Source organism: Notechis scutatus, chromosome 3 (genome assembly GCF_049901735.1).
Source record: "Notechis scutatus isolate UNSWTSFEM ecotype Mainland chromosome 3, rNotScu1.2, whole genome shotgun sequence".
NCBI lineage: Eukaryota > Metazoa > Chordata > Lepidosauria > Squamata > Elapidae > Notechis > Notechis scutatus.
The window spans coordinates 141,155,172-141,165,576 of record NC_142011.1 but is presented as its reverse complement, the minus strand read 5'-3'; the positions used below and the strand labels follow the sequence as shown (position 1 = coordinate 141,165,576).

General features: G+C 39.5%; 1 long non-coding RNA gene across 1 annotated transcript; it reads right to left on the bottom strand.

The window, feature by feature from the left end:
* Positions 1-4,881: 4,881 nt before the first annotated feature.
* LOC148131419 (uncharacterized) lies at positions 4,882-8,065 on the bottom strand. The gene is made up of 2 exons (XR_015748806.1): positions 7,950-8,065; positions 4,882-5,155 (listed from the first exon to the last, which is right to left on the bottom strand). It is a non-coding gene; the product is annotated as an uncharacterized LOC148131419 (long non-coding RNA).
* Between the last annotated feature and the right edge of the window lie 2,340 nt (positions 8,066-10,405).

Sequence of the window (10,405 nt, the reverse complement as noted above, 5' to 3'; positions counted from 1 at the left end):
ATGCTGTGAAATAACCTGGGCTGAAAGAGAGTGACTGGACCAAAGTTACACAGAGTTTCTGTGACTATGTGGAGACTTAAACTTGGATCTCGCTGATCTCCTTCCATCAATTTAACTATTTGTGCCATTTTGTGGTGCAGTGATTAGAATGCAAGTAATGCAGACTAACTCTGCCCATTGCCAGGAGTTTGATCCTGAGCGGCTAAAGCTGGTAAAGCAAGTTAGTAAAATGAAGAGCCAGATTGTTGGAGACAATATGCCGACTAAACTGATGATAAAGCAGTGTATGTGTACTATTGCTATTTCACAAGAGAAATTAGAGGAGGGAAAAGGGGGAAGTGTTCTGGCTAGTTCAAACACAGAAGCAGAATACAGTGGAGATGAAAAACCTACATGCTTCTGTATTTTCAACTGGTGGGTAGGAGTATTTCATAATTTGTAACACCAATCAGTTTGGTGCTAATGAGAATTGTTTGTCAGAAATACATTTCATAGAGATGAGGGGGAAGCATAGAAAATGGCAGAAATGGCTTTTGAAGGGAAATTATTGTCTGATCTTTTTCTAGAAATGGATTGCAGGTGAGTTGGCTACAGTATACCAACTACACTTCTATACAAAAAGGTTTTTTGGGGGACAAGAAAATACCTGTATTCCCAACAAACCAAGTCCTGTGATTCCCACATCTCATTGCTCTCCATCAAAACTTATAATTAGAGAGCTATTACCAGCAAAGATAATAATGCCCATAGATTTGGTTGCAATACTCCCATAAAAAGGGAGTCAGTTTTCAATGAATGCATTTTTAGATAGAAAGGGAATTTTTATATTCTAAAGAAATGACAATTTATTGACCTAGGAACCAAATAAAGAATTTCTAGAATTTGTTTACTGAAACAATTAAATTTATTTATTTATTTTATTTATTTATTTGATTTGCCAATTGTTTACAAGATAATAAGTATAAGTGTATACATAGTTGTGAATACATGAAATGGGTACATATAAGAAAAATAAAAGAATAAGAGAAACAATAGGACAGGGACGGTAGGCACGTTGGTGCGCTTATGCACGCCCCCTACAGACCTCTTAGGAAAGGGGAAATACAGCCTATTGATTATATTATTAATTTGTATTATTAGAAATACAGCCTATTGATATAGGAACCTTTTATGCCAAACTATTTTTTTTATTCATTCACTCACTCACTCACTCAAGCTAATTTGCAATCGACAATTTGCACATCGGAAACATCGGAAGGTGTCTATGGCGATTCTCAGTCATCCAGGTCATAGTTGTCCCAAAAAAGTGCTTTTTCAAGAGGGCTGAAGAAGCTTCTTGGATGAGAAGCGAAACGTTTTTCAGAGGAAAAACCAAAAAAAAAAAAAAAGTCCCGTTGCCTCTTGAAAAAGCACCTTTGGGACAACGTCGGGAGTTTAAGCAAGCCAAAAAAGAAAAAGCAGCTACCATTACTGTAATATGATGGCGATGACGTACCCTCTGCCCAGTCAATTTAGCCACACTGGACAAGTCAGGCTATAGAAAAGATGCAAAGTAGGATTTCGGGGGTCCGTCAGCCTACAGGATAAACGGATCGGAGGCAAGTATCCCCTTATGCCGAGATGCTAGATTTCCGGGCCATTTCTCCGGCGCGGTCTTTCGCCGCTTAGAGATACACCCCGTTCCTCACGGGAGAAGGTCCAGCCGCCAGCCGCCTATAGAAGCTGGGAGACCCCGGAGAGGAAAAGCAGCGCAGGGCTGGAAGTGGAATCCGCCCACCAGTCTACATGCGGAGAAATGGGAGGGGCGGGGGGGGGGAGCTGGAAGTTTGCTAACTTTCACTGCGATAAGCTTACTGAGGGAATCGGACGCTGACTGGGGAATTCTGGGAGGTGTGTGTATTTCTTCTAGTGAAAGATCTGATAACGTCTTGTGTATTTTGCAAAAACACCCAGTTGATGGTAAAACGCAGTTAAGAAAGGTCAGATGACTGAACAATGACTTGGTTGCTTCTGATATGATGAGGACATCTTCAGGTTCCTTTGATGAAATTGCTCCTGCATTCTATCTGGAGCAGTAGCATCTTGGTCTTAAGCCCTAGTTAAATTAGGTGAGCCAGTGCTTTATAAACTAATCAATGAGTGTCCTAAATAAAGCCACATATAGGTAGCAAAGGATGAGATTCATGTTCTGAACATTTCACAAAAGATCGTGTAGATTTTATGAGAGGTTCTAATCAGGATAAATGAAAAAGCCATATTCATAGGTAACAAAATGTAAAGAAAACAAATGTAGTGGACATCATGGAAGCACATGGAAGCATTTTTGAAAAAGTATAATGCTTTGTAGCTCAAAGGGATTTTTATTCAAAAGAAGGTAGGAGTGCAGTTTAGCAATGTTCTCAGCTTAGCATAGCATTTCTCAGTCAATTTGCTTCTCGGCGCAGTTCTCAATTCAAGCAAAAATAAGAGAAAAAAAATGGAATAACTAAGTTTGTAAAGGCTGATATTTCTTGTAATATTTACTCATCTGATCCTACTGAACTCTTCTTTGTCTAGGAAAAACAACAGCAATTACTTAATGTCAGTTAATTAAAATTATTTTCTACACTTTTTTCACATTACATTCTAGAAAATCTTTATATTCTAAAAAAAAAACCTCTCTTACTTAACATGAAGTGAATTTAAAATCATTGTGTATCCTACATGTTCCATCAGGGAAGGGCTGAACAGAACATAGGAAGTGGAAGTCATGGGGAGATTTACAGTAAGTCACTGTTACCAAATTCATCTACCACCAATCCTAAATCACTAACAGCAATAGTATAAGGTGTCCTGTTGAACAATTCTATAGAGTTTACCAGAATGAAAGAAAGTAAAGAATTAAAGAAGAGACTTTTCATGACGTTAAGGCCAACTGTCACTCTAAATCAGGGGTCCCCAAACTTGACAATTTTAAGACTCGTGGACTTCAACTCCCAGAATTCCTGAACTGAGTTCATACATTTGTGCTAAATCATGGCTTATTTTAACTAAAGTTTGCTAAGTAATCCCCAATGACTTGGTTCACATATAACCCATTCTAGCTATAGTTCATAGTTTACAAACTGTCCATAATGCATAAGCCAAAACTAGACAGATTACATTACTACTTAGCAGAATGCATGAACTTAGTTTTTTTCTTGAAAAAAAACCTGAAGCAGAAAAATAAAAAATAATCTTGACCATCAACAAGTTTATGGTTCATTATATCTAAAATTATAACTTCTGCTAAACAGTGCTGAATTGTGTTAATAATTAAAAACAGGTAGTCAGACTGATCTTTTGTGTGTACACAAAGACTATTTTTAAATTATATATTTTTTGAAATGTTCAAAACATTAAAATATAGTTGTAGGAAATCAGGTGGCATATAAATTTAACGAATAATAATGTATTAACTTGAGAACATTGGTTTTTAAAATTATCGATTATAATAGAAGGACAAGTTATTCAACTTTGTCTCTTTATTTTCTCAGCATATTGTCTCTTCTATCAATTGGCACAGTTCCTTCCATCTAAATGTTATTTTCACTACTTTCTTCAATCCACTTACTGTATTGGACAACATTTTAAATCACCTTTATAGTTGGTTTACCGTATCATCTGAACTGAACTCAGATAATGGGTCAAGCTAGTGTTAACACAGAACACTTTATTCACTAACATAAACCTTGTGTTTTTTTTCCAATACTCAGGATAGTATATCAATCATGGCTATCCTCTGAGAAGATTGCACAAACTTCCGGAAAGTAGAATTGCTTTGCTACAGCATCTCTGCTTTGTTTGCTCTACTTATGTCCCTTATTTTAAAAAAAGATCTGATTTTGAAAACGCAGAGGCTTCAGTGTCTTTTTCATTTTTACAAAAACAGTCATGTTTTTCTCTTTCTCCCACTCTGTCTCTCATCTAAAATTTTGCTTATTGTTAAACAGAAATCAAATCTGTTTTTCCCCTCTTATTTTTTTCATTAAATAACCATTATGAACTCACCTCAAAATCGTGATCTTCAGATGATTTCATATTAATAATCATCTCTCTTAGAGCTGCTATCTCTTTTTTATGTTCTTGTAACTAGGAATTAATAATGTTATGCATAAGAGAATGATCAGAATAGTGCAACCCTTGGTTTTCCTTGGACATTCCATGAAAGGAAAAGTTAGTGAAGCAAGAAAGAAAGTATTGATGTTTTTAACTTTGGTGTTGAAGAAAATTCCTAAGAATAGTGTGAACAGCAAAGTAAACAAACAAATGTACCATCATATAAATCAAAATTGTCACTCAAGGCACAACCAACCAGGCTCAAATTACACTATGCCAAGACAGCTCTCTGGAAAAGGACATAATGCTTGGAAAGACAGAAGGGGCTTGCTGGGGTACTTTCTAATAAATAGGCAAAACCAGAGCACAGAAATGGTCTCAGGACAGCCAACATTTGATTTAATCTGAATTACGATATAAATTAAGCTAATTTGCAAACAATATTGTCATGCATTTAATACATTTTTGACTTTAGTTATATTACAAATTAGAATTTGGTAGTAAGTTCTGGAAGGCTTATGGAGGCTACAACTGAAGTGTTAGAAGACACTTGTGGACATAAGGCATCAATTACAGACTTACAATCATAATTGACCCCAAAATTTATGTTGTTAAGTGGAACATTTGTTAAGTGAATTTTGCCCCATTTTATGACTTATTGCCACAGTTGTTAAGTGATTCATTGCTTCCCCATTGACTTTGCTTGTCAGAAGGTCGCAAAAGGTGTTCACATGATTCCAGGATGCTGCAACAGTCATAAATACGAGCCAGTTGCCAAGTATCCAAATTTTGGTCATGTGACCATGGGGATGCTGCAATGGTTGTAAGTGTGAAAAATGACCGTAAGTCACTTTTTTCAGTGACATTGTAACTTCGGTCACTAAATGAACTGTTGTAAGTCGAGGACTACTTGTATGGACCTAGACCATTTGCCATCCCAAGTAACAACTAACCCTACCTCTTTTGCCAATATTTTTTTTTTAAATATCAGTCTCTTCATTTTTTCTTTTAATTCAGTTTCCAAAGACGTACTTGTTATCTTCTCTGCATAAGGCATAATTCTGCCCGGACATCTTTCCTGTGAAAAACAATCAATAAGTCATATTGAAAAAACAAGAAGGTATCAGTTCTGAGAGCAGATAATTAATTTAAACAGTCAGAAATGGTGTTGCTAGGAAATCTATTGCTGTGTGTTTGGTGTCTGATATGCATTTAATAGCAGTAGAAAAGTACGTTCAGTTTACCTCTGACTTTTTTTCTGAATACTTTTTGTTTAAATATTGAGCTATGCAGTCATTTAGAAATTTAATTTCCTAATAATGCCTGTGGGACCAATGAAAAGTCCTAATACTCCAGGAAAAAAGGATATTGAAGATAGGTGCATTGCAGCTAGAAATCTCAGGGCTTCAAGATTCCAGATTTTTTAAACCACATCTTTTTACTATTCTGCCTGTCCTGTCCTATACAAAGGCAGATAGATAAACTCCACAAAGCATCCATACAAAGTCTTTTTTATTTGTTCATCAGGCATCCTTATCAACTCACAGTTATGACAAAGTTCTTATTAATGTCCAATCCTTTGCATATCTGTCTTTATGGGTAAAAAGATGGTTATCTCTTTTCCTTTTCATCACATATTGTAGAGGCAGGGGGTAGAGCTGCTACCAGGAGGCTGTGTATTCAGGCAAGAGTGAAGAAACCTCCCCCGACCCACCAAGGGTCAATTCAGTGACCAATCAGGGTTACAGATGTAGCCACATGACATGTACTACGTTTCCCAGGATACCTTAACTACATTTACCATGATGCATTCCCTTAAGAGAACAGCTCTCAATTCCTAACTAACTATCCCAAATCCCATTAACTATAACTGTCTATAACTATAACTACCGTGTTTCTCACATAATAAGGCCGGGCCTTATTTTTTTCTGAGCCCCGAAAAAACGGCTAGGCCGTCTTTTCGGGGGGTAACTTAATTTCCCCCTTTCATCCTCATCTAGAGCGCCCGCGGCAGCCTCGCCACCAGCTGCTCCTAAGGGGCGATCATGGCGAGCGCAGAGAGCTCCCTACTCCCACCAAACACCTTTGCTGCAGACCCAAGACCTTTGGCACCTGCCTCTGTTGCTTTCCCTTCTGCCCATTCCACTGCCGTTTGGAGTGCCGTTGGAGCTGCTGCCGCCGTTTGGAGCTGCCTCTGCCGTTTGGAGCTGCCTCTGCCGTTTGGAGCCGCCGCCGCCGTTTGAAGCTGCCGCTTCCGTGTTTGGAGCACTACCGCTGTTTGAAGCACCACCGCCACTCCAAACACGGAAGCGGCAGCTCCAAACGTGACGGCGGCACTCCAAACGGCGCCGGCGGCTCCAAACGGCAGAGGCAGCTCCAAACACGGAAGCGGAGCCACCGCCGCCATTTGGAGCTGCCGCCGCCGTTTGGAGCCACCGCCGCCGTTTGAAGCTGCCGCCCGCGTTTGGAGCACTATCGCTGTTTGGAGCACCACCGCCACTCCAAACACGGCGGCAGCTCCAAACACGAAGCAGCAGCTCCAAACGTGACGGCGGCACTCCAAACGGCGCCGGCGGCTCCAAACGGCAGAGGCAGCTCCAAACACGGGAGCGGAGCCACCGCCGCCGCTTGGAGCTGCAGCCGTCGTTGGAGCTGCCACTTCCGCGTTTGGAGCTGCCGCCGTGTTTGGAGTGGCGGTGGTGCTCCAAACAGCGGTAGTGCTCCAAACGCGAAGCGGCAGCTCCAAACGGCAGAGGCAGCTCCAAACGGCAGAGGCAGCTCCAATGGTACTCCAAACAGCGGCGGCAGCTCCAAATGGCGGCGGTGGCTCCGCTTCCGTGTTTGGAGCTGCCTCTGCCGTTTGGAGCCGCCGGCGCCGTTTGGAGTGCCGCCGTCACGTTTGGAGCTGCTGCTTCCGTGTTTGGAGCTGCCGCCGTGTTTGGAGTGGCGGTGGTGCTCCAAACAGCGGTAGTGCTCCAACGCGCGAAGCGGCAGCTTCAAACGGCGGCGGCGGCTCCAAACGGCGGCAGCAGCTCCAAACGGCAGAGGCAGCTCCAAACAGCGGCGGCGGCTCCAAATGGCAGAGGCAGCTCCAAATGGCGGCGGCGGCTCCAAACGGCAGAGGCAGCTCCAAACGGCGGCAGCAGCTCCAAGGGCACTCCAAATGGCGGTGGTAGCTCCAACGGCACTCCAAATGGCAAGTCCCCCCACCCTTCCCCCTATTTTGCATGTTTTAAACTAGGCCTAAATTTGGGGGGAGGGGCTTAATTTGATTTTATGCCTAGAAAACATGCTGGGTCTTCCTATTGGTGGAGGCCGTATTGTTGGAGAAACACGGTATAATGTATGCTGCTCTGGAAAAGGCCACCAGCATTGCTTGCTGATTTTCTTCTACCCCATGTCAGTTTGTCTTTCTCATTATTGTATCGATATATTTTATAATAATAAAAAAATGACCTGCTAGTGTAGCCACTGTCTTAGAAGTTTCTTATACTTTAAGGTATAAATATAGCCAGATCTTAGGAAGTGGATATTGGGAGATAGAATATATGGTAATATTTCTTCCAGCATAGAGCTTGCATTGGAAACCAAAGTAGCAATTCAAGGTTTTTGCTACTTCAGCATTCACTGTAGGAACCAGGATGTCCTTAAATTGCAACCAATATAGGGAAAAAGTATTAGAATAATAAGTGCCTGGTTATGAGATTATCCAGTCAGTGAGGGTGTCATCTCAGTCCCTTATTATATCTGTACTCATCTGGAAGAACCAATCAACAGAGGATCAGGTAGTATGTATAATCCATTATTTTCTAACAGCTCTAAAATATTCATCACTTTCTTTTCATTTTCAAGCATACGATAGGAAAACTTACCATATTGTTTTCACCACCACCAGACCCTGTAGTAAGAAAACTTGCTATCATTGGTGACTCTTTTAAAATGGACTCCAATAATGACTCCTCCAAAATGGTAGGTGTAGCTTGCATTTCTGCACGTGATCAGAAATAATGTTAAATAAGTCCTATGATAATTGATGCATTTGTATCAGACTGTAGAATTTTTTGATAGTTTCATTCTTCTGCAATTCTGACAGGGCACTCTTAGGATGAACTGAGCCCCAGTATACAAGGGTTACTTCGACATTAGTTATTTACTCTGGAATTTGAATAGCGCAATACTACCAGCCTATAATGTGGACCGAAAGTCTTTTCAGGGCCACGATCTTTCATTTGAAATTTCCTTCTAATTAAATCATTGACTTCTCTTTTAGTGAGCATTTGATTGTCCTGTTCCCACCATTTACTATACAACCAAAATATTGTAGTACATTATTGACTTTATCTTTTTAGACAGACATTTTTTAAAAAAAAAATGCAGCCTAATCAAAATATTTTACATCTTCTTTAAGGTACAATTCATCATTGTAGTGGATTATTGCCAAAAGGAATACTAAGAAATTTATCCATGGAGAAAGAAATGAGAAACTAGTATAGCACTATATTAACTGCCATGTTGAATTGAAAATTGCTAACATTCATTTCCTCATCATTAGGGAACCTCCAACTATGGTTCATTCCCCACATACAAGTTGTAAGTATACTGGCTCAGGGAAAGGCAAAATATTTAAATTCCTTCTTATGCAACACAAATGTCATCCAGATTGGAATATCCTCTATTGCTATTTGCTTATACTTAATGTCCTGAGGGATCAAATTGGAAATTTATTTCCAGACAAATTGATTACAAGTATGATCTTTCAAAAAGGTTAAAACCCACACAACATCAGAGAACACATGCTTTAGAGAGTAGAACAAGAATATGTGAAAAGCAGAAGTACAATACACATATGTTCTTGGTGTGGACAAAATATAGCAATATACCAATATAGCAATGTTCACTAGATTCCAATTCCAGAATTGACAGTCAAGATAGTGTCTAAAAATGTTACCATAACCCAACACCCCTTACAACAGTTTTTGATCTTTTAAGCAGTAATTACACAAAAGGTTTTAATTTGTGATTATATCTATGAGAATTACTCAATATTTCAGGAGTTGTGCAAGTCAGACAAAAATATTTTCAACCACTGTCCTTTTTCCCTAAGCAACAACTAATAACTGAGGACAGTGTCTTCATATGATAGTTGAAGGGTTAAAATGATTAAAACTTGTACTTTTCAAACATTTATGAACAATATGCAGATGAGAGTTGGAATTAGGAGCCCATCATGTTCAACTAGTTGGTAATTTTCTAACCCTAACCCAATTTTATTTGGCATCACAAGAATTTCTGAAGAGAGAAGTCAGAATTGTATAAGGCTGCCTCTATGCTTACTTGATGAACGAATTAACATGTTTTCTGGTTTTACACAATAAATTGAACCATAATCTATCCATTGGACTAGATTTTCACTAGAGTAAGATACAAAAAACAACAACATTAACCCAGTGTGTTTATAAATGTGGCTATCACTTCTTAATTTATCTTAATTGATTGAGCATACTATGTAAGTACCAAGTCCCATGAAATTTACTGCCATTTAGCAATAGCAATAGCACTTTGACTTATATACCACTTTATAGTGCTTTACAGCCCTCTCAAAGCAGTTTACAGAGTCAGCATATTACCCCCAACAATTTGGGTCCTCATTTTATCCACCTCGGAAGGATGGAAGGCTGAGTCAACCTTGAGCCTGTGAGATTTGATCTGCCAAATTGCAGTGTGAGTAGCTTGCAGTAACTGCACTCTAACCATTGCGCCACCAAGGCTCCATTTAAATGCATAAAGCATTACGCTCAAACATACTCTTTACTTTTTCCTGATAATTTTGTCTTCACATATTCCAAATTCCAATTATAGTTGATCATTACAGAAATGGGGAGGGGAATGATTTATGCCCTTCCATAGCTTTCTTTTTATTGTCATTATTTCTAACAGCTTTAATACCAAAATGTAGACTGTTTTCTGGATCCATTGAGACTGTCCCAGGTTTTTCAGAGGAGTCTGCTCACTATTCCTCTGCCTCCTCTTTAGCTGTGTGTATATACTTTTCTTCCGAAGAAGTAACTAACTGAATTCTTTTCAAAAACAATGACTGTCATTTTGTGACATCACAAGGAACTTTTGTCACCACAGGAGAACACCAAGAAAATTCTTCTTTTCTAACAGAACCTGCTAGGTAGCTTGACTGAAAAGCCTGGAAGAAATAGTTATCTTCAACAGAAAAATAAAATCCCTCAGGGTCAAGCATTTCTGGGGGGAAAACTGAGGTAAAAGAAATTTTTCTACATTGCAACTGGGTCAGTGAATCAACTCAGCTGCCAGAAAA